Source organism: Podarcis vaucheri, assembly GCF_965113315.1.
Source record: "Podarcis vaucheri genome assembly, chromosome: Z".
Lineage (NCBI taxonomy): Eukaryota > Metazoa > Chordata > Lepidosauria > Squamata > Lacertidae > Podarcis > Podarcis vaucheri.
In genome coordinates this window covers 22,057,952-22,082,431 of record NC_138758.1, presented here as the reverse complement: position 1 = coordinate 22,082,431, position 24,480 = coordinate 22,057,952, and the positions used below count along the sequence as shown (strand labels likewise).

Here is a 24,480-nt window from a genome sequence, read left to right as displayed (position 1 = left end):
GTATCTCCAGATAAAACACTTGCTAACCACCATCTACAGACCAACAGCTTTTACAGTCTCAGAGACCCCAGAGATATTGAAGCAGCTGATTAATTCTTACGCAACAAAAAAAACCTGGCCATTAACATATGTATAAATCTTTGTTACTAGCAAACCAATTTGATAAACTGAGGGAAGAATGGAATAAAGAATTAGAGACCTCAATTTTGACCATAGAGTGAGAAACTGTTTAAAGTGCTATAACAAGGGTGTCTCTGGACCTTAGATTGAGGCTCATACAACAACAAAAAATATTTAGAATATACTGGACCCCATTTGTTGTTATTTAGTCAGTGGTGTCCGACTCTTTGTGACCCCATGGACCAGAGCACGCCAGGCACTCCTGTCTTCCACTGCCTCCCACAGTTTGGTGAAACTCATGGTGGTAGCTTCGAGAACACTGTCCAACCATCTTGTCCCCTGTCGCCCTCTTCTGATTTCCTTCGGAATGGATAGGTTTGATCTTCTTGCAGTCCATGGGACTCTCAAGAGTCTTCTCCAGCACCAGAATTCAAAAGCATCAATTCTTCGGCGATCAGCCTTCTTTATGGTCCAGTTCTCACTTCCATACATCACTACTGGGAAAACCACAGCTTTAACTATACTTGACATGAGCCAACAGTGTGACGCGACAGCTAAAAAAGCCAATGCAATTCTGGGCTGCATCAATAGGAGTATAGCATCTAGATCAAGGGAAGTAATAGTGCCACTGTATTCTGCTCTGGTCAGACCTCACCTGGAGTACTGTGTCCAGTTCTGGGCACCACAGTTTAAGAAGGACACTGACAAACTGGAACGTGTCCAGAGGAGGGCAACCAAGATGGTCAAAGGCCTGGAAACGATGCCTTATGAGGAACGGCTAAGGGAGCTGGGCATGTTTAGCCTGGAGAAGAGGAGGTTAAGGGGTGATATGATAGCCATGTTCAAATATATAAAAGGATGTCATATAGAGGAGGGAGAAAGGTTGTTTTCTGCTGCTCCAGAGAAGCGGACACGGAGCAATGGATCCAAACTACAAGAAAGAAGATTCCACCTAAACTGTCAGGAAGAACTTCCTGACAGTAAGAGCTGTTCGACAGTGGAATTTGCTGCCAAGGAGTGTGGTAGAGTCTCCTACTTTGGAGGTCTTTAAGCAGAGGCTTGACAACCATATGTCAGGAGTGCCCTGATGGTGTTTCCTGCTTGGCAGGGGGTTGGACTCGATGGCCCTTGTGGTCTATTCCAACTCTATGATTCTATTCTATGATTCTATGATTCTATGACCTTCGTTGGCAAGGTGATGTCTCTGCTTTTTAAGATGCTGTCTATGTTTGTCACTGCTTTTCTCTCAAGAAGCAGGCATCTTTTAATTTCGTCACTACTGTCACCATTTGCAGTGATCATGGAACCCAAGAAAGTAAAATCTCTCACTGCTTCCATTTATTCCCCTTCTATTTGCCAGGAGGTGATGGGACCAGTGGCCACGATCTTAGTTTTTTTGATGTTGAGCTTCAGACCATATTTTGCACTCTCTTCTTTCACCCTCATTAAAAGGTTCTTTAATTCCAGCCTCCATCAAGATTGTGTCATCTGCATATCTAAGGTTGTTGATATTTCTTCCGGCAATCTTTGGGATTCATCCAGTCCAGCCTTTCACATGATGAATTCTGCATATAAGTTAAATAAGCAGGGGGACAGTATACAGCCTTGTCGTACTCCTTTCCCAATTTTGAACCAATCAGTTGTTCCATATCCAGTTCTAACTGTAGCTTCTTGTCCCACATAGAGATTTCTCAGGAGACAGATGAGGTGATCAGGCACTCCCATTTCTTTAAGAACTTGCCATAGTTTGCTGTGGTCGACACAGTCAAATGCTTTTGAGTAGTCAATGAAACAGAAGTAGATGTTTTTCTGGAACTCTCTAGCTTTCTCCATAATCCAGCACATGTTTGCAATTTGGTCTCTGGTTCCTCTGTCACTTCAAAATCTAGCTTGCACTTCTGGGAGTTCTCGGTCCACATACTGCTTAAGCCTGCCTTGTAGAATTTTAAGCATAAGCTTGCTATCGTGTGAAATGAGTGCAATTGTGCGGTAGTTGGAGCGTTCTTTGGCACTGCCCTTCTTTGGGATTGGGATGTAGACTGATCTTCTCCAATCCTATGGCCACTGCTGAGTTTTCCAAACTTGCTCGCATATTGAGTGTAGCACCTTAACAGCATCATCTTTTAAAAATTTTAATAGTTCATCTGGAATATCATCAGTTCCCCTGGCCTTGTTATTAGCAGTGCTTTCTATGGCCCATTTGACTTCACTCTCCAGGATGTCTGGCTCAAGGTCAGCAACCACACTGCCTGGGATGTACGAGACATCCATATCTTTCTGGTATAATTCCTCTGTGTATTCTTGCCACCTCTTCTTGATGTCTTCTGCTTCTGTTAGGTCCTTTCCACTTTTGTCTTTTATTATGGTAATCTTTGTACAAAATGTTCCTTTCATATCTCCAATTTTCATGAACAGATCTCTGGTATTTCCCATTTTGTTGTTTTGCTCATTTAAGAAGGCCCTCTTGTCTCTCCTTGCTATTTTTTGGAAATCTGCATTCAATTTTCTGTATCTTTCACTATCTCCCTGGCATTTTGCTTGCCTTCTCTCTCCCGCTATTTGTAAGGCCTCGTTGGATAGTCACTTTGCTTTCTTGCATTTCCTTTTCATTGGGGTGGTTTTGGTTGCTGCCTCCTGTATAATGTTACAAGCCTCCATCCATAGTTCTTCAGGCACTCTGTCCACCAAATCTAAATCTTTAAACCTGTTCCTCACTTCCACTGTGTATTCATAAGGGATTTGATTTAGATTGTATCTTACTGGCCCAGTGGTTTTTCCTACTTTCTTCAGTTTAAGCTTGAATTTTGCTATAAGAAGCTGATGATCTGAGCCACAGTCAGCTCCAGGTCTTGCTTTTGGCTGCAGAGAATATAATCAATCTGATTTTGATGCTGCCCATCTGGTGATGTCCACTGGACCCCATTATGTTTATTTTAAAAAGGGCTATCTAAGGTATCTAACTGTTGAAGATGCAATAGGGATAATGCTTCTATAAAACATGCTTTTTTATTGTCCTATATTGAAAGATTTTAGGCAGAAGGTAATTGAAACTATCAAAAGAACTGTACGGAATAACCTTACATTTACAGTGCAAAATATCCTTTTCCAGCACATGGAACCTTACAAAAGGACAATATGAGTGGACTCTCTGCGCCCTTACCACAGCAAAATGACTGGAAAAATGAAAATGCAGCTCCCTTCTACAATTGGATTGAAGACTTATACAAACTCAAAACCTTGCATTAAATGCAGACTTGCCATGGACAAATTCAATGATATTTGGAATCCATTCTTACAAATACTGTAATAGGTTAAGATCTGGTGAAGTACAATAATAACTTTGTAAAATATACAATTTTGGGTGTTTTTTTTCTCCTTCCGCCTTTACTTTCCCTTCTACACAGGTGCTGTTTCTCTACTTCTTTTTATTTCTTTTATTTACATCTCACCATGTTTAGTGCACATATAATTATATATTTTTAAACTTTCAATAAAGATGTCTGGTAAAAATAAATAAATAAACTCAGTCAAATGACAAAATAGAAATCTCATTTTAAAAATAAAAACTGGGTGCTGCAGGTGGTCTTGGAGTGTGTCTGAGGGTGTCATGGTGCCCCTTACAAGCATTAGAATAACATTTAGAATATTCTTTTTTCCTCCTACAGATATAAATGTATGTGTGTGTGTATGTATATTTATATATGTTTGTGTGTGTGTGTGTGTATACATATACATATACATAGAAACAATTAAAACATCTTATATTGATATAGTAAGATGACATCTGCTGGTAAAAATGCCACTATCAAGTATTTAAATTTTGCATTTTATTCACTTGTCCATTTCTTTTTCTTACTTACATTGTAAACATTTCTTATTTAAAATCATTTGCAGTGTTAAGCACATTTAAGTATCATTGACTTTTATGGGGGGGAAAGGCTGAAATTCTAAAATACCCTTACCTGGTACTGTTACCAATTACGTAACAAAATGGGACTTCTGAGAGTATACTATTTGCATTGCACTGTTAAGTGTGTGTATGGATCTCTCCTACTGTGTTCAGTTGGACTTAAATACTTAAATACAAACTACGGCTGGATTATGTTCTATCATATCTGCTGCAGAATAACATAAGGGCGCTATTTATTCAATGCAGCTTAGCACAGCCAAATCACCAACATACCTTCTTGTTTTGTCTTGTTCCAAAATAGCTGCAACCAACTCGTTTTGTCTGTGCATTGTGGGAACAGTTCTTCATGTTTTTAACTGCCCACTCCCCAAATGAGGCATCTGTGAATTCCTCTAGTTCTGCTCCATTAATGTTCTCACTTATATTGCATTTGTAAGACAGAGTTGTTCCGCCTGGCCTTTGGCTTGGAGCCAATTTGATTCCCTCCCCCCCATTTTCTTTTTTCTTTTCCTTCTCCTGCAATGAGGCTACATTTTAATATTTTAATGTTCCATTATTTTAATGTTGTATTTTATTTTTGTTTTTAAATTGTAATCATTCATCTTGTTTTTATTATTGCTTGTAAGCCGCTCTGAGCCCGGCCTTGGCTGGGGAGGGCGGGGTATAAATAAAAAATTATTATTATTATTATTATTATTTGTGGTTTCAATTGCTATTAGCAAACAGCGCAAAAACCTTTGTTATTGGGTGGTATATAAATATTTAAAGTGAAAACGTGAAATATCCTTTGGGTTCTACATTCTTTGGGTTTTAGAGTATTGCTGAATGATATGGTTTGCCACCATTTTAAAATTATTTTTATTTCAGGGGACTGCTGTTATACTGGGTCTGTCCTATTGTGTAGTTTTTATTGTAACATATTGTTATTTTTTCCGATTTTATGTTTTGTAGAGACTTTATGTAGCAAACAAACAATACATTACATTATAATTTAATAATAATAATAATAATATACATGTACCATCACATTGTAAATCAAAAGAGAAGATCTACATCAGGAACATCAGGAACAAGGGAGAAGAAATATTGACACTGTGATCTGGTGTCTCAGTGGATCCTGCCACTTGAGGCAGTCCCCTAACCTTGCTTCATGGGTGAGCCAGCCCTGGAACCTCCAGTTCTGGACCATTGCATTAATGGAAAAGTTAATAAAATATACTTTAAAATAAAACACATATCCAGTTAAAGCTCACAACGGGAAGAGAAGGAAGACTCAGGAATTTAGAGACTGGTCTGTCTGACTTTTATTCCAGGGAACACACTGAAACCGATCATTATAAAGGAGTCACTTTGTAAGCATTTTTATAACAATGCAGTAATTAGTAGAAACCAGCATGGGTTTGTAAAGAATAAATCCTGCCAAAATGTTTGTTTTAATTGGATTTCTAGTGGTGTGTCTGAGAAACTAACTGCTTCCCATCAAACTGTAGAGAGGCTTTGTTTGGGGTGTCGCAGGTCTCTGTTCTGGGCATGGTGCACATCAACAGTTTTATCAATTATCTAGTTCTGTTGACAGGAACCTCTGGCTCTGCAGATATTTGGCCATCAGCCATGGCAGCAATGGCCATTGTAAATAGTCAATGTAGTTCAGCAACATCTGGAGGGACAAAGCTTTGCCCAATCGGATTAGATGAAGAAGTGATGGGACTCTGTATCAAAATTGCAGATGACAAAAAAATAAAATTGGGAGGGAATGCTAACAGAAGACAGGAATATTATTCAAAATGTCCTTGGTAGAACAGAAATTTGGTATACTAAATACTAAATATCCCATCAAAATAAAATTCAAAAACCATAAATGCAAAGTTATTCGTTTGGGTAAATTAAAAAAATCACAGACATCAGATGGGGATATTTAGTATGACAATAGTAAACATTAAAAGTATATCAGGATTGGTGTTGATCAAAACATTAATGGGGGTCAGCAGTGTGATGCAGCTGCAAAAGAGGTGAATGCAAATTTAGGTTCCATTAATCAAACCATAGCTTCCAAGTCACAAGACATAATAATTCCTCTAGTTAGACTCCATTTGAACTATGGTGTCCAGTTCTGTCCTGGGCACGATATTTTAAGAAGGATGTAGACAAATTGGAAGAGATTCCAAGGAAGGGGAAAAGGCAGTCTGTGGTATAGAATGAGTGAATTAAGCATGTTTAGCCTGGAGAAGCAAAGGCAAGAGGGGGCATAGTAGCCTTTTCAAACATTTGAGGGCTATCATGTAGAAGACAAATACTTGTTCTCTGCTGTCTCAGAGGGAGGAATAAGATCTAATAGGCTTAAGTTACTGGGGAATAGATCTCAATTGAATATTATCTTTAGCTGACAGTTTCTGGGCCCTCATCCTCTTTAGTTGACAGCTCTTCGTCCCTCAACATAGTGCATACACCTCTTTGCCAAAATATCACCCTTTATCAAAACCTGCTACTATTGCTGGAAGCTTATTGTAGTAAAACATTTCTGCTCATGAACGTAAGTTTCTGATATTACATTAATACCTTTGCAACAGCTATAAAGTTGAGGTATTCATGATGTCTTATCACATTATTTTCCTAATGCAATAACTATGTCACCTTTCTAAAAAAATACATAGCAGAATCCATGCAAGCCTGGATGTTTTATCTTCCACAAAAGGGAACTGTCATTGCTATTCTTCTCCAGTTTCATATCTAAGCTACAGCATTGTGGAGAAGTGTGTCACATATTCATAACTGTTAGTTCCAGTCCAGTATTAATCCCTTTGCAGGGCAGGAACCAACTATTTTGGCACACATGGCAAACAACATGAAATGCGCCCCAAAGCTGAACCCATATTTTATGATGTAAAATATTGACAGCAGTTGCAATAAAATGCCATTTAACCATAATGTTTCCAGGTTTGGATCAGACTCTGCTAGTGAATATTCATGACTAGCTTTCAAAATTCTTACTTCTCCAAATCTTGTGATGCAGTTCTCCAGGCAACAATGTTTATAAAGATTCATATATTAGACTGGAAAAATGAGAAACTGAAATTAACAGGTGAATCCATTCCTACTTTGAACATCAGTAAAATATTCTCCATTTCACTGGCCACACAATTCCTACCATGCATTTGTTAAATACCGAGTCCAAGCTTTAAAAAGATGTAGATACATAAGAATGCCATTTCAAATAGTAATAGTTCTATTCTGCATGGCAAACTGGGGTGGTAAACAGACCACAGGTCTCATGAAGAGAACCCTCCTTGTTAGTGTCTGGTAATTGGATCCTGCACTGAACCCCCATAAGCAGGGACACTGCTTAGGGGCATATGTTGGGGGCCTCTGTCATCATGAAGTCCTGCATTTCAGATGTTACTACTGCAGACCCTCCAAGTGTCCCTATTTTCCAGGGACATCCATGATTTAGAGAAGCTGTCCCAATTTCTGGTTTGGTCCCGGAATGTCCCACTTTTCCTTTGGATGTCCCTATTTTCGTTGGAGAAATGTTGGATGGTGTGAAGCTATCTGACCCCCCAAGCCGTCTGAAGGCAATCTTGTATAGGGAAGATTTCTTTAAAAAATGTTTAATGTTTTATTATGTTTTTATATATGTTGGATGCTTCCCAGAGTGGCTGGGGCAGCCTAGTAAGATGTGAGGGGTAAAAATAATAAAATCATCATTGTGGAATGGGACACCCCTATTTTCATCAGAGAAATGTTGGAGGGTATGCTACTGCAGGGTACCCCTGATCGTTAGGTCCAGTCGTGGCCGACTCTGGGGTTGCAGCGCTCATCTCGCTTTATTGGCCGAGGGAGCTAGCGTACAGCTTCCAGGTCACGTGGCCAGCATAACTAAGCCGCTTCTGGTGAACCAGAGCAGCACACGGAAACGCTGTTTACCTTCTCGCCGGAGCGGTACCTATTTATCTACTTGCACTTGATGTGCTTTCGAACTGCTAGGTTGGCAGGAGCTGGGACCGAGCAACAGGAGCTCACCCCATCGCGGGGATTCGAACCACCGAACTTCTGATCGGCAAGCCCTAGGCTCTGTGGTTTTTAGACCACAGCGCCACCCACGTCCCCACTGATACGAGCAAGCCTGGGTGGACTCTTCCTTTACATACTTCAGGTTTCTCTAGGCTTTTGTCTTCATAAAGGTGTAGGAAGTAGCATGTAGGACAAATGCTGTTTTAGGAGTTAAGGGTAAACTTCACTATAATTATTTATTTCTATGTTAGAAACACACTACTATTATTGTATTTTTTATTTTTTATTGTATTCTTTCCTCACATATCTGTTTGTAACTATCCTATCAACTTGCTTCGCCCATTTTTGCAAATCAGCATTGTTAACATTTTTTTTCCCCTCCCCTATGTTAACTGGAACTGAAAAAGGTCTAGAGACCTCATAAAAGCCACCTAGTGTGTCCCTTTCACAAAGGTAAGGCAGCTGGTAGGAGGTGTGGGGGTGGCGGATCGAGCCAGCCTGTTATGTACTGAGTTGAATAGGATCCAAACTGCAGCAGTCTGATTGGTCCTAGAACAATAGGATTCAGAATGCAGCAGTCTGATTGCTCCTAGAACAATGCAGCAGTATGATTGGTTGGCAGGAACCACCCAATCATGCTCCAGATAGAAGTGAATCCACAACCTGATTGGCTTACAGTAGAATTCTGGAATTAGCCAATCATGTGCAGCCCATTGTGTAAATAATGTATATAAAGCAGATACTGTGAGGGGACTTTCATTTATTCCTCCTCACCACTATGAGCTGAATAAAGAGCATGAAATCACTTTGCGACTCTGAGTATATTTCACAGCCTGACTGGGGTGGAGGGGTAGCATACATGTGATGTCATGCACGTGTGATCCCCCCCCCCCCAATTTGGGGGCAACTCTGCACATCTGTAACCAGCATCACAAGGAGGGGCAGGAATCATTTTCAACCACTTTCCTTGAGGGCCACTTTCCCTTCTGAGCAACCTTCTGATGCCCAGTACTGGGAAGAGTAATTTGTGTTTATTTCAAAAAATAAAAGCATTTTTTCAAAATGGTACTGCACACACTCACACACCCCTCTTTGCATTCCATCCAGGAAAGCAAGAGGCATCATCAGAGTTCAAGAACACATTCTAGCCAAGTGAAAACACGCTGTGAGCTGTTGACGGATGTGGTTGTGGAGAGCCTTGAGGAGCAGCTGGAGATGCCTGGAAGGATGTATTTGGCCTCACCTCTGCAGAGTTGACTTCAGTGGTACAGACTCCCATATTTTGCCCCACCTAACCTCATTTAATGCTTAACCTAAACCCATCTTCTGCTTTTATTTTGAAGATCCTCATCTGTCCAGTTCTAGTGGTCTAGTTGGTTGAGGGTAAATTTTGGTTTCGATGCTCAAAGGGTGAGAAGCATTATCACCTACATAACAACCGGTGAGCAGATCAGCTATTAATATAGTTGTGAGACAGTTTTTGTCCTAGAATGTTCTCACCTTGTTTCCAGTTTGTGTCAGGCAGGCAAGAATCATTTGCAAAAAGCGGGCAAGTTTTAATCTGAAATTAGGACCCTGAATTACGTTTGGGCACCGTAAGTCCCATTGAGTAAATGAGTGGGCATGATTAGGATTGCAGCAATATGAAGTGCCAGCTAGTTAAAAGTGTCAGAGATAGGGTGAAAAAGCTGGCCAGTGGGACCCAGGTTGAGGTGAGGAAGTGCTGCAGCTCAATGGCAAAGCATCTGCTCTGCATGCAGAAGGTCTTAGGCTTTGTCTGAAATGCTGGACAGCCTCTGTCAGTCAGTATGCACCACGATGAAAACCAATGATCTGGTGCAGAGCTAAGGCATGTTACTAAAGAGATAAGGGAAGTCCAAAACAGTCTCTTTCTCTAAATGCCCAAAGCATGGCAACAGACAAGGTTCCCAGTAAAGTATCCTGGTTGATGGATTTGCCTTCCAGCTGCTGGCATGAGTATAATTGTCTGAGATCCACGATTAATGAAGACTGCTGGTACATATTGATTTAAGCCCTTTCAATCCCTCCACCCCTGAGCTGCTTCTGCCATCGGCTCTGACTTTTTCAACCCCAAATTCTCGAAACAAAGGTGCCCAGGAAAGCACAAGTGAGAGCTATTATGCCAACACAGTGTCAACTGTAATTCCAGAAGCTTTTCTATTTAGAGGCATTTGGAAATGGAGACTTAAAAAACAGCAAAATGCTGCACGTTTTTTCTTTAAAAAAAAATATTCAGGCAAGGTAAACACACCTTCTACTTTTGACAGTATTACATCTCTTTATAATTTGGTAGATACCTTTGGTGCTGCTTTAGAAATCCCTCAAAAGGGGGCAAATGCAATATTTACGCCCGGGGCAGTCAACGTGCACTCTCCAGATGAGGCTGGAGAACAGTTCCCATCTTCTGTGACCATGGGTCATGCTGGCTGGAGCTGAGTTGGAGGATAGCCATGTTGGCTTTCCCTGGTTTATATAGAACAGCTTCCTAAAGTGCATCCCAGTAATTTTCTCAAGTTCTTATCCCTACATCACTAGACTGTTTGAAATCAGCATATGATTTTATCATACTTCCCTTCTCCTGCCCTTTGAGTAAGATAAACTCAGCAGTAAAGCAACCTGATTGCAACACCCAAACTCCTAACGTAAATAAATGGATGTCATGGCCTGCCATTCTGGAACATAGAATGTGGCAGTCAGAAGCAGCTGAAGAAGAGAGAGGCATGGGGGAGACAATGTGTGGTGCCCTCAAAATACTGGGTGGCTGGTGGTCAGGGCTTATGGAAATTGTAGTCCAGCAACTGTCTGGAGGGCAACATGCTGGCTTTACAGGTAATAACAAAAAATAACAGAGTCCTATAGCCGATGAAGATATATACTGGTACATTGCTGCATGCATGTCCAAATGGATGGGAAAGGAGAACCAAAATGGTACCCCAAAATTCTCCACCTTCACAGCAGGGGGTTTCGGGGGGGGGTAACATTTCACAAAATACATTTGTGGTTGAGGTGGCAGCATACTCTGACAATTCGAAAATGAAAATTTATTGGGTAATTGTCTCCAGCGAAATTTTGACTCATTTAATACTGAATGAAACCATATTGTTAATTTTCGCTAATACATGAAAGGGCAGAGGTCTGAAAGGAGTTAGGGGTGAAGCCCAACACTCCCTTCAACAGTATTGATACACAGTATTAACAGTACAGTGGTAGCTTGGGTTACATACGCTTCAGGTTACATACGCTTCAGGTTACAGACTCCGCTAACCCAGAAATAGTACTTGGGTTAAGAACTTTGCTTCAGGATGAGAACAGAAATCGCGTGGCGGCAGCGCGGCGGCAGCAGGAGGCCCCATTAGCTAAAGTGGTGCTTCAGGTTAAGAACACTTTCAGGTTAAGAACGGACCTCCGGAACGAATTAAGTACTTAACCCAAGGTACCACTGTAGTGATAAAAGGGGTTTTGGCACTCATCTTGCTCTATAGGCCGAGGTAGCTGGCATTTGTCCGCAGACAGCTTCCGGGTCATGTGGCCAGCATTACAAAGCTGCTTTGGGAGAACCAGAGCAGCGCACGGAAACGCTGTTTACCTTCCCGCCGGAGCAGTACCTATTTATCTACTTGTACTTTGACGTGCTTTCGAACTGCTAGGTTGGCAGGAGCAGGGACCAAGCAACGGGAGCTCACCCCGTTGCGGGGATTCGAACCGCCAACCTTCGACCCGCCAACCTTCTTAAAACTGAGCCCTCAGCTGTGCATGAAATTTTCCACCTCATTCACAAGTAGGTTAATTGGAGTGTAGGAGGAGTGGATTTTGTTGAATATTATTCGGGTAGGGTTGAAACTCTCAAATGGTTTGGATGGCGGAGCCTGGGGGGGGGAGTCATATGATGACTCCAAAATTTCTTAGACATTTCAGCCTCGCTTACATGGCATAGTGCCCATGGGGGATGTATGGTCTTAAGCACATCTTTACCTCCATTGTGCTAACAACGTTTTTGTGTGTATGGCTTCTGATGCCATATGACACTCCTATTTCAGGATGTGGGTATCCAGCCAGGGTTTTTCCATGCAGGGGAAAAAATATTGTATGCACTAATCCTGATCTCGCAAAAGGTTCCAGAAGTGGGATATTGTAAAGATTTGTGGGACCACATTCAAGTGTATCTAGTGTACAAAGCTGGAAACCGAGAACGGTTTTCTAGTTCTATAGGTTGGGCCTATATGGATTTCAGAGTTTGTGGGTTTATCAAACAAGTGTAAATTCTAGTTTATTACTGTGGTTGCCTGTCAGTCCCACATGCCTCACCCAGCCATCATATAAATAAGTGTCTGGGATTTCATGGTTTGTCTACAAACATTTAAACTGCAAAGTTAAGTATTTGCTCAAATGCACCAGGAAAGTCTCTAACTGTGTGCTTCAAATCTGCAAGAGAATTCCCTTTTTTATTTTTTTACATGGCTTATCATAATTATAGAAAAAATACTGAGTACTTCCAGCCAATGTCAGTGGAAGGTTTAGAATGTGAAATATAAGGCTGACCAGTATTCTAAGGGTCAGTGAGTCAAGTTATAATAATCAGATGGACTGCAGCTCCTGTTTCCCACTCACTGACTATATAATATTGTACTGACCAAGTATGGGGACCATCTGTTCCTCCAGATTCTCCTGTACTGCAAGTCAGCCCTAATAAGCGTGGCTGATGGCCAGGAATGATGGGAACTGTAGTTCAATAGAAGGTTCCCCATGCCTGGTATATACCTTTCTCAACTTCTTCTCTCAGTCACTTCTATTACCTGCTGTACAATTTCAATTTTTATAATAACCCATTTGTGCAAAAGTAGTAAAGGTGCACACTTTTAACCTGATAATGTATTGTAGACGATGGTGATAATGTATTTGGTGGTATAACTTATGCAAAAAAGAGACAGAGAATATATCTCTATCTCTATCCATATCTATACATGCAGAGGACATATGCCCCTGTTGGTAGGCATGATCCATTGCAGTCTATATATAAAAGCTGCTGGAAAACTAAACATGACCCAGACTAAAATGTGGCACATTTTGCTGGGCTGCATCAACAGTCACAATCTACGTCTCCTGGGAAGAGTGCCTTTTATTGGAAGAGAGAACACACCTGCATGTATTAACTGCATTATGTGGACACTGAGGACTCAGCCATTTTTATATTTAGGTTGTTCTGCAATTTTCCCTTGGGCTTCCAACAAGAAATCAGGAACATTTGTTTCTAATGGAGCAATCCCATACATCAAATTTGCTGGAGTGGGGGAGGGGGGGGAGAGAGATGCCACTGCTTTGCCGGCAGAAAAGCCACCAGATCATGTGCCTGCTCAGCCCACAAGAGAAGGCGGAAGCAGAACATACAGCCAGAAAATACTATTACATGCACCCCAGCCTTGGAGCAGTGAGAGTTTTCAGGGGTCCCTGGATCACTAGAGTGTTTACTGTGATGTGAGGTTTATATACAGGTTTGTTTGGTTGTGTATTTATTTCATGTGCAGGCTGAACATGAGATGGGAGCACTCACTCCAAACAGATCCTGCTCCACCATTCGTTTTCAGCAAGCACCAAAGCCACAGTTTGGGATTCTACACTTTAAGCAATCTATTTCCAATTCTAATCTGAAGATCGGTTTATCTCTTTTCTTCCCTTTCACATACTTCTGTTGAAAGATTCAGGAGAGTCAAAGTAAAATACTTCACACGGTGCCTAGTTAAGCTGGAATTCGCTCCCACAAGTAGTGATAGCCACCAACTCAGATGGCTTTAAAAAGAGGATTGGACAAATTCACGGAGGAAGAGGCTACAAACAGCTGCACCCCACAATGGCTGTGTTTTACATTCAGCATGCTTGTGAATGCCAGTTTCTGGGAATCACAGATGGGGGAAATGTTGCTGTGCTCAGGTCCTGCTTGTGGGGTTTCCATGTGCATCTGCTTGGCCACTGCGAGAACAGGCTGCTGGATGAGATGGGTCACTATCCTGATCCAGCAGGCTCTTCCTACATTTGGAAAGGTAATGGCTGTACAGTGGTACCTCGGAATGCGAACAGGATCCGTTCTGGAGCCCCGTTCACATCCCGAACAGAACGTAAGATGTGACAGCACATCTGCGCATGTGCAGGTCGTGTTTCGCCGCTTCTGCGCATGTACGTGACGTCATTTTGACTGCTCATGCGCGAGCAGCGAAACCCAGAAGTAATGCGCTCCATTACTTCTGGGTCGCCGCAGAGCTGGGTCAACCCAAAAGCGCTCAACTTGAAGTGTATTTATCCTGAGATATCACTGTACTAACACCACAGGATTGAACAGGATTTGAAATAAACACACACCATTTAGTGTAACCCCAATATTATTATAATACAAAATGGCAAAAGAAAAGCATATGCACTTGTAGCATGCCAGTTTTGTCCCTGCTGAGAACTAAACTGCACACCATCTTCATGGATGACTCCAAGCTATAGACACTTACCTTGGCTTATATTTCTTGTCATCACTTGAGTGTGATGGAATATTTGGCTTTTAGAAGTGTGACAAACACAGAATGTTAGGAACTGGCTGTTTAAATAAAGACATGAATGTTTGTTCGTTTGTTCATTCGTTCATGTTTATATTCCACCCTTTTTTCCAATGGGAACATAGGATGGTTTCAATGGGAGCACATAGTAGGATCGGCCTGTATGTACTCCCCCCTTCCCCTCTGCTTGAGCATCTGAGATTTGGTTGTATACTTCAGCAACTGTGGCAAAAGGGTAGACAGCTGCATTACTGGAGCAAGTGAAGCCAAGCCTGTTCATCTGCTCTCAGGAATAGAGTTATGAAGGTCTAGGAGCTCTTGGCAGGTTCTGCAATGACCACTACTGCTGGCAGCTCTGCCCTAGAGTTTTCCAAGCACTGTTCCTTGGCCTATTGAGAGTTTGAACCAGTTTGGGCAGGTGCCCATTGTTCAGCTGAATGCTGGCAGATGAGAAGAGGACACAGGTCTCTTTTCACCTGGGTTGCACAGCAGCAGGCAGAGAGTAAGTTGCACAGTTAAGGGCAAAGGACCATCTGGTGGCAGCAGATAAGCATGGTCACTTGGCAGGATGGAAATGACACCTGCAATCCATTGGAAATGGCGCAGGGAGAAATGAAGCCACAGATGAGCATGGAAATGAGTGTCGATGACACAGGCACTGAGACTGTCAGTATTCTAAATTGAGCATTTAGGAGTAAAGAGCTTGTAACTAAAATGAAACAAACCAATGTGAGTTTCTTTTGCAAAACAGGGAGCATTATATGCTCTGGGTTAGAATAGTTGATGCAACCCTTGGAAGCAGCAGACAAGCCTTTGAGATGCAAGGTCAGAAGCCTTAGCCCTATGGAGAATCACACCTCTGCTTTCCCTTGGCTCCCACTCTAAGCTTGCCATGGAATGGGAACTCCAACCCAGATATTGTGATAGCAGCATGCAAGTCTTCAGTTGATTATATGTTTCAGGATGAAAGTAGATGGAAACACCATCCATCCAAACATACCTTGTGAGATGGCTTATGCTCTGGGGATGGAGAAGGGGAGAAATGGTTCTGCCGTTTTGAAGCAAAAGGGGCCTATGGTTCATGCTAATTGGCTGTCTTGCACCCATGATGTCACCAGGATGCCACATCTTTTCAGTCCCTGGAGCCATTTTATATTCACAGCAACCCTGTGAAGTAGGTTAGACTGAGAGATAGATGCCCACTTACGCGTCACCAGAAAAAGAGGGCACAGATTTGCATATGTATAACTTCCAATTTAATTACTATAGAAGCAGAAATACAATGCAACTTACATTGTGGAGAAGATTGTGGCTAGTTGGCCCTTTTGCCTGCTCTGTGTGCTGTCTGGATGCAGATAGTCAAAGAAAACTTGAGGATCCCTGCTGTCCCTTCTTTAAACTGGACTTGAACAACCCTTCAAATAGAGGCCTGTGCCTTGTAAAGCACTACACATTGTCTTCCAACTGAGAGATAGAGTGACTAACCCAAAATCATCCAGGGAGCTTCATTGGGTATTTGAACATGCTATTTCCTACTGATTTTCTAATCCGGGGTGGGAACACTTTTTCTGCCTGAGGGCCAAATTCCCTCATGAGTAACCTTCCAGGGGCTGCCTACCAGTGCTGGGAAGGAGCAAAGACAAAAGTGAGTGGAACAATTGATGCAGCTCTTACTTTTCTACATTCCACCAGTGCAATAGCCAGAACTTTCTGCATGCAAATGTCTCTCTCCATCGTGTATCTAAACAAGCCAGGTGCAGTGTAGTGGGACAACAGGAAAAGGGACAACATTGGCTCACTTACAGGTAGGCCATATCCTGGGAATAGTAGTTTTCCATTATGAATGTGCAATTCCCATTATTCTTTTGGGAAACTTATGTCCTTTAGATGTGCTTTGAATGTATGGTGTGGGTGTGATCCTATGTGGCATTTAAAAAGGCACCTTGCCATTTCTTTAAGCATGTCTGCTTGACCACCATTCTTGATGAAACAGGCTCTCTGCACCATGCTCCTTCCATGAGCCACTCTTGGCAAACAAACCTGCATCACTTTCTTCCAAACTCTCATGGTGACAGCAGAGTGTCACCCACTTACTGTATGTGTTGCTCACTTCTAAGTTATTTAAACAAGGCAGAGCTGCATCTAGTGGCTTACTCACTGCGATGCCATGAGAACGTGAGCCAGGGAAGAGACATGTGCTGGCAGGAAAGTGCTGGTGGTGAGTAAGGCTTGGTTTAAATGTGTCTGCAGTTCTGATATTTTTAGAGCAAGTGAGTACCACTTAAACCATGATACACTCTATTTTTGAAACCCGTTTTTTCTCCCTTTATGACAAATCCCGAAAGTAACATTTAGCAGCCAGTCCTTGAGCAATTGTGCACATGGCATTCCTCAAGAATCCTTCACACATATTGAAGCGCATATGTGGCATTTAGGGCATTTAGTAATCTTTCCATACAACATCCAATTCCCCCCCCCCTTTTTTTGGTCCCCTTTCCACATCTGTTGCTCTTCCGTTGATGTGCTTGTGCTTTCCACAGACATCTTGTTGACCACTGTGAGAACAGAATGCTGGACTAGATGACATGATCCAGAAGGACTCTTCCTGCGTACTGTTTGTCCCAATTACATTCAAGTGGCAATGAGGAGGAATACAATAGGCAAAAGAGACTTGAAAAGTAGAGATAATGGCATGTGGGAGGGGGGTGGAGGAGAAAGAAAGGTAAAGACGCATTGCAGTTCATCCGATCTGCATTCAAATGGTACCAGCTTCATTCTCCAGCACCTCCAGGCAGGGGCGTAGCGTGGGTTGCCGGTGCCCAGGGCAGAGCAAGTATTGCAATCCCCTAGTGGACTAGGCAGCACTCAGTCCCTTTGCCAGTCAGCATCTAATCAAGGGAGTCTCTCCTTGCAAACCAGCCACAACCTGGGAGCAGAGAAAAGGCAGAGAAGCACGAAGCCAGGAGACCACTGTGTCGTCTCGCCCTCCTGCCCTTGCAGGGTGGTGCTCCAGACAACACATGTGACTCCAGCAGTGCTTTCCTGCTTTCCTCTTCCTCCGTCCCTCTCAGCCAGCCCAAGGGTAGGATGTGCACGGGCGTTCCTTCACCAGACACAAGGAGAAGGAGGCATCTCTGCTGTCCCAGCCCCAAGGCCCAACCCGGGCACAGCTTTCCTCCCCGTGGCTCCAGCCTCAGTGAAGGAGCCTATCGTGGGGGCAGCTGGTTGCACCCCCTCACAAATTTGTGCCTGGGGCCATGGGCTCCCCATGCTATGCCACTGCCTCCAGGTAGGGTTGGGGGGAAACCCTCTCTGAAACCTTGGAGACCTGCTGCCAGTCAGTGTAGACAGTACTGAGCTAGATAGATCAATGGTTGAGTATAAGGCAATTCCATATGTTCCTAGTGAACACTACAACTGCTGTGCATTTGGTGGAAACAATAGCTCAAGAAACTTTCCTGCCTCAAATCCGCTTGCAAAAATTGCATTGTATTCTCCCAGTCTTGTTTGTGTTTTCAGTCTTGCCTCTTAGGGATACAGTTGGATTTTGAGGTTGCCAGGGGAGGGGAGCTATAAAATAATGGAGCTGTTATTCAACTCCGCTCCCTTAAATTTTATCAGCAAGTGCCATGCTTTTCAAATGGCCCTTATTTTTGCCAACGTGAACTCTTATGAAATTTTGTTTTGGCTCTAAAGTGGTGTTTCTCAAACTCTCCCCACCCAACACAGCCCAGTGGAAATGGCTGTACAGCCTCTGTCATACCCCCCCCCCATGAAACGAGATGCTAGTGACAGCATGTCTTATGCTCAATGTTCTCTGATGCAGAGGTTTCACTAAAGTCATGTTCCTTTCTTCAGATGGATGTGGTTTCTCACAACTGCCTCACAGTGGGCTGAAGAGGCTGAACATCAGTAGATTAGCTGAAAAGCATAGGTCCTTTACATGTGGGTACACAAAGAAGCCAATGGGAAAGGTGGAGACAGGAGAAAGATAAAAAGCCACATAAAACGTAAACTATGGACTACCATAATATGTCCGGGTGGGAGGAGGGAAACAAGCAACTTGGACCCCTGCTATATCAGTGATTCGCCATACAGGGAATGTTGACACATTTCCAGTCCTGGTTTGACAAAACATGTTGTGCTTTCATCTTTGTTCTGGCTGCTTCTCCTGTTACTCTTAACACAATGCCAAGGTCTCTGTGAGCCTTTGTCAAAAGCAGCAAATAGGTGTGCAAAGCTCTAAGCAGGTTCTACATGAGAGACAAAGACATGGCACAGTGTCATCCATTCTCTTCCTTAACGGCTGCTATACTGGGTCCCGAACATATGCCATAAATGCTGGGTGCAATGGTTATGTAGGCCTAACACAGACCAGATTAACAGCTTCTGAAGTTCCTTCACAAGATGGTATTGGGCAAGGATTGGCCAAAGGTAGATCGAGATCTACTGCCAGATCCCCAAGTAAATTGCAACAAATTGTGAGGGGTTTCCAATTCCCAACAGCTGGGCAATAGAAACAATTAAAAGTCACTCTTGCTTCTGAAATGCAGGAAATGGTATGGTTATTTTTTTTTAGGTGGGGGACACAGCAGGGCTGGATTTTCGTGTGAAAATCAGTGGTGGCTAGTGTCTATTGGGACTAACAAGGCAGAAGGCAGGGAGCCCAACAGTAGCTAGAGCCAGAACCAATGACAGGTGGTACCAAGTAATCGTAGTTTTGTTCCCATCCTCCTCCTTGCAGAGGCAGGCCTGAGACTAAGTAGAAGGAAGTTGACTGCTGGTGTCATGGTCTGGACTGTTTGCTGTAAGCAAGGAGAAAGGCAGGTGAGGATTGGCTGAATGCAGACTGAGGTGGGTGGGGTAAAACTGTCACTATGATTCCCGCCCCCCGTGATTGTTTTGATTGTTTTTTATTATTACAGTAGTACCTCCGGTTATGTAACCCTCTGGTTATGTAAGCTTCAGGATGTGAAAGTGGCAAACCCAGAAGTATTTGACCAGGTTTCGCTGTGCGCGCATGTGCAGAAGCGGTCCCCAGGTTGTGGAGACCTCGGGATCCAACCAGACCTCTGGAACGGATCCCATCTGCAACTGGAGGTACCACTGTATGCTGTTTAAATTATATTTTTAATGTTGTTCACTGCCTTGGGATCTTTGGTTAAAGGGCGGTATATAAATTATTATTATTATTATTATTATTATTTCATTGTATTATGATTGTGTGATATCACAATTTCATCCCTTCTTATTCCTTGTGGGGTAGATCGCTTGCCAGCACCCTGTGATCCACTGGCATCCCTCAACCCAATTTTTGGAATTTACAAGGTTTTGAGAAGCCAAGTCCTCCATATTTCACAGCACAACCATTCTCTGTATCTGCCCAGGATTGCCAAAAAGAAGAAGAAACCATTAGCCTGAAACTGTGATTCATATTATCATCCCATCTTGAAATGCCAAGAAGCACTTGGCTGAAAGGTCCTCTAAGGGCAAAGCGACACTAATAAGACAAATTAGAAGCCAGGCAGGTGAAACTGATGGGAGCATTGTGTGTAAATGTGCTTTTTCAAGTTTTAAAACACTAGAGCTAATAACAGAGTATGAGACAATTGGTGGGGATGGAAATGAAATTAAGTTTATTTTGTGCTTAAAGGTGGATCTACCTAATTTGCCTTTCCCAGAACAATATGAAGAACTTAAACAGCTGTCCTTCAGAATTTGTACTTCCCCGAATATTGCAGTATAGTTCTCCAGCTGAGTAAGTGCATGAAAAAAGGTATATTGGGGCAAAGCGTGCATAGATATGCATATATTGGTGGAAATAATATACAGAAATGCATTATATTGTGCTCTGCAAAATTGTGTAAGTTCAACAGAATCACTTACCAAAAAATGTGCATTGTTGTGACTTTCGGCAGGGTTAGGCTCTATGATGCCTGAGTCCCATATGATTCCTGGAATCCTGGATCCAGCAAGGGTTAAAATTCATTTGTTGAACAGGAGGCAACTTTCTTGGTGAGTTAATGGCCTAAGTATGGTCTTTAGTATAACAAAGGAAGTGGGTTTGTGCAAGAGGGCACATGGGTGGGGCCCCCTCCCTCACCTGGTTGGTGGTAAGAAAGAAATTTGCAGCAGTGTGTGTGTGCGCGCGCACGCAAGCATGCACATGCACACTAGAAGCAGACAGAAGCCAAAAAGTGAGAGTCATGCTTGATTTCTGTTTTGATTGCAAGGCTGTGACTTCTGGGGTGTTCATGCTCTAAGCTCCAACATCATAGGCTTACGTTTATATATGTATAAATAAACCATGTATCATAAAGACGCCACAGTCTCTGCTCTGCCTCGTTCCAAGAAAGCCAAACTGTGCCTGGAACCCCTGAAATCTCACACTGCTCAGAGATTGGGTTGGCAGTATATTAGGAGATTTTCACATTAAAGTGCTGGTGAATTTTCCTGAGAACTTAAAAAATAATAATCCTGCAGACTGATACAGAAATGTGGAGTACAGTTGTATTTTGGATCCTGAACACCTTGGAACTCAGACGTTTTGACTCCTGAACGCTGCAAGTGACTGTTCCGGTTTGCGAACATTCTTTTGGAACTTGAATGTCTGACGGGGTTTCCATGGCTTCCATTTGGCTGCAGGAGCTTCTTGCAGAAGCCGCACTTTGGTTTCTGAGCATTTTGGAAGTCGAACTGACTTCCAGAATGGATTTCTGTCTGAAAGTAGACTCTTTTCCAGGTCCAACTGTCCTCTCTTCCTCCTCCCTCCACTGTCTATTTTCTTACATTTCTTTAAGGGATGTAAATAGCTTGGTCTTAGGACACTATAACCACAAAGAGAATACACAACACCAATTTGCTAAAAGCTGTGCAGGGTCTTCCAGTAAACGTCTGGCTGCTGTTGCAAGATGAAAGGGTTAACCTCCAACATTTCCCTTCCCCATACACACACTTAATGGGAGTGCTGTCGCCTCTTGTTAATCTTGGGCTTCACTGACCCAATTCCCTCTTTCCCATAAAATACTTCACAGGCCACTACTTTTCAAATACAGCACATTCCATCTCAAGGCTTGCTTTATTCTTCACGTACGTTCTTCAAATGGCTGAACAATGCAGTAATCTTTTTGCTCAGAAAGTAGCAAGAGCCAAAAACTAATCTATCTGCTCAGGACTGCTCAAGAAGCAATGGGCTGAACTTGCAGAAATGGAGTTTGAGGCCAAATATTAGGGAAATAGTTCCTAATTGTCATGCAAAAGCTAAGCAACTGGGAGCTCCTTTTGCCCTGAAACAACTTCAGATTTGGCCTTCAGGACAACACCCAAACTCAAAGGCCAGGTGTGGGACACCTTTCACCCTCTGGATGTTCCTGAAACTATAGTTCCCATGATTCCAGGCTACTGGCTGATGAGAGCTGTAGTTCAGCAACATCCTGAGGTCAAAGGTTCCCCACACCTGCCAACAACAATTGATGCTGGCCCTTTGGCTCTTCCTTTATTCAAAATATGACCCCTGTTACATTGGTTGCTGACCAAGGCTGTTTCTCAGTTCAAGAGATTCTGAAATCTCTTTCACTGGGATGTTTGGAAAGATAATCTGTGAGGCTCACATGTGCTGCCATACATTATGGATGGGATGAAATGATCAGTAGAGTCTTGTGCAATACTGATTCAGTGGCTACCTTCCCATGTACTTTTGAGGTGTAGTATATAACCTGAATTAATGGTTTGGTTCACACATGCACGTGGATACCTTGATGTAGCATCAAGGGGTAGCCTACATGTGTGAATGAGCCTGCTCTGCTTTGGGCAGAAATGCCCTTGGCCAACCCTGTAGTCCTAATGTGCATTTACTACCACAGTGACAAGAGGTTGGGCAAAACTGAACTCCCAATAACTCAGCTTCAGTAGCTTTGTACAGTGCAGGCTAGTGATGGATGAATCTGTCAGTTGCAGTTTCTCTCATTTTCTTGTTTTTTTTTAATTCTTATGTATACTTATCCACATTTATGCTTCTGATTCCATTAAAAAATAATAATCCTGATACAATTATTCAGCATTTTTGTGCAAATTTCTCCTGGTGTATACATTTTTGTATGCAATTTCTCCCTTTGTCCATAGTTTTGCAAACATTTTTGCCTAATGTAACTAATGCATTTCTGGATGTTATTGTCACTTTTAAATGTGCACTTTCCCCTAACAAGTGCATTTTTGTACACTTTATTTGGTCTGAGAACTGCATTGCAAAATTAAGGAAACCACACATTTTTTTTAGGGATAACATTGTTTCAGTTCACATATTGTTTAAGGAACTGCAAATTAGGAAATTTTGCACTAAACCAAATTTCTCCCCCAACCTTCTTACAGGCCTGTGTTACAAAAAGCTAATGGGATAGTTGGAATTGCATCTATACCACAGCCTTAAGCTTGCTTAAGCTACTCCTCTTCTCTAGGAAATCATACCACCCTTCCCCAAACTACAATTCCATTTGTTCCTTGGAGGAAATAAAGTGAAAGCAGTATAAGCCAACACTTAAAAGTAGGGCTGTGAGATCACATGGTTCTCCATTCTGTTCATTCTTCACTACAAGCAACACAGTCTCCACTCTACTGCAGTCCGTTTTCTACCAAAACCTACAATATACATCTCACTGTCTACTGTGGAAAAAATATGTAGCTTACTTAATTTACACAATTAATTGCATAATTATGTTGACGGTTGGTTATTCCACCACATCTATTTCAATGCAAAGGAAACACAATGCAACCAAGTGGTGTTTGTGTGTATAAAAAATGTAATCAATTGTGTGTCATTTGCAGATGAAAAGCAACAACAGCAGTGAAAGCCGGTCGTATTTGCTGGATTGATTTCCTTTCAAGACAGAGCATGAATAAATAGACATAGGCAACTTCTACTCCTGGTTTCCAGCTGAATTCTCTGACCTCCCTGCATCTAAATCTGTAGATGCTGAAAGAGAAGAGTATAGATGAATCTATCTGGGTCCAAGCATTGCCCACTGCAGTTGAGACGGCATGATATTTGGAGGGTGCCATGAGGAGTAGAAAGTCGTTCTGCTTCCTTTCCATCACACCTTTCTTTAAGGAAGTAAGCAGCATGCTTGCTTTAATTTTTAACCTATTTATATCTTCTAACTATTATGGATATTATTATGCTAATGGGATGTGTATATCCCACTAGGGAGGTGCATCAAAGGATGCAGCAGAAGTTGATTTATACAGTAATTTGCATTATATTAGCATATTTCAAAATTCATCAGATCTCTACCACCTTTCTTGGGCTTAGAATAACTTTGGTTGGTTTGAGGATCAAAACTGTGCTGGTTAGCCATTCATAATTAATGTGGGCATCCCCCTTTCTCCTTATCTTGAATCTGATTTTTCCAAGATAACAAAACCAAACCTAATATTTAAAAAACTAGCAAGAATCTATCATCTGTCTGGTTTTATTTTATTTCAAATGACCTTATACTATGATATCTCAAGTGGTGAATAGCAGCAAATCTGGAAACATGTTCATTTTAAACATATTTAAAGAAGGCAGAGAGGGAGAAGACATATGGAATTAAAAAGAAAAACATTATCCCCCCCGCCGCCCCCCAACTGTAGTGTAATTTGAAACAGGAAGATAACAAACCCTGAAATTGTGGTTTGATTTACAAATGCTTTAGCAGTTTTAATTAGGGGCATAAATTAGAGGAAAGCTGGAGCTTCATCAGAAAGAACAAGAAAGCATTATGCATCACAGTAGCATTTTATGGTTCTCTATGAAGGTATAATGCTATGTCCATGCCTCTAAAATGCAATGAGAATGCAGTTAGCACTAACAATGGGGCTTGGGACAAAAAAATGCAGCTTGCTCCACAC

General features: G+C 42.2%; 1 long non-coding RNA gene across 1 annotated transcript; it reads left to right on the top strand.

Annotated features, from left to right (window-relative positions):
* Positions 1-16,045: 16,045 nt before the first annotated feature.
* On the top strand, positions 16,046-24,397 carry LOC309524104. Its single transcript, XR_014215795.1, has 6 exons — positions 16,046-16,400; positions 18,454-18,540; positions 19,340-19,422; positions 19,521-19,695; positions 20,514-20,610; positions 23,416-24,397. It is a non-coding gene; the product is annotated as an uncharacterized lncRNA (long non-coding RNA).
* Positions 24,398-24,480: the final 83 nt, after the last annotated feature.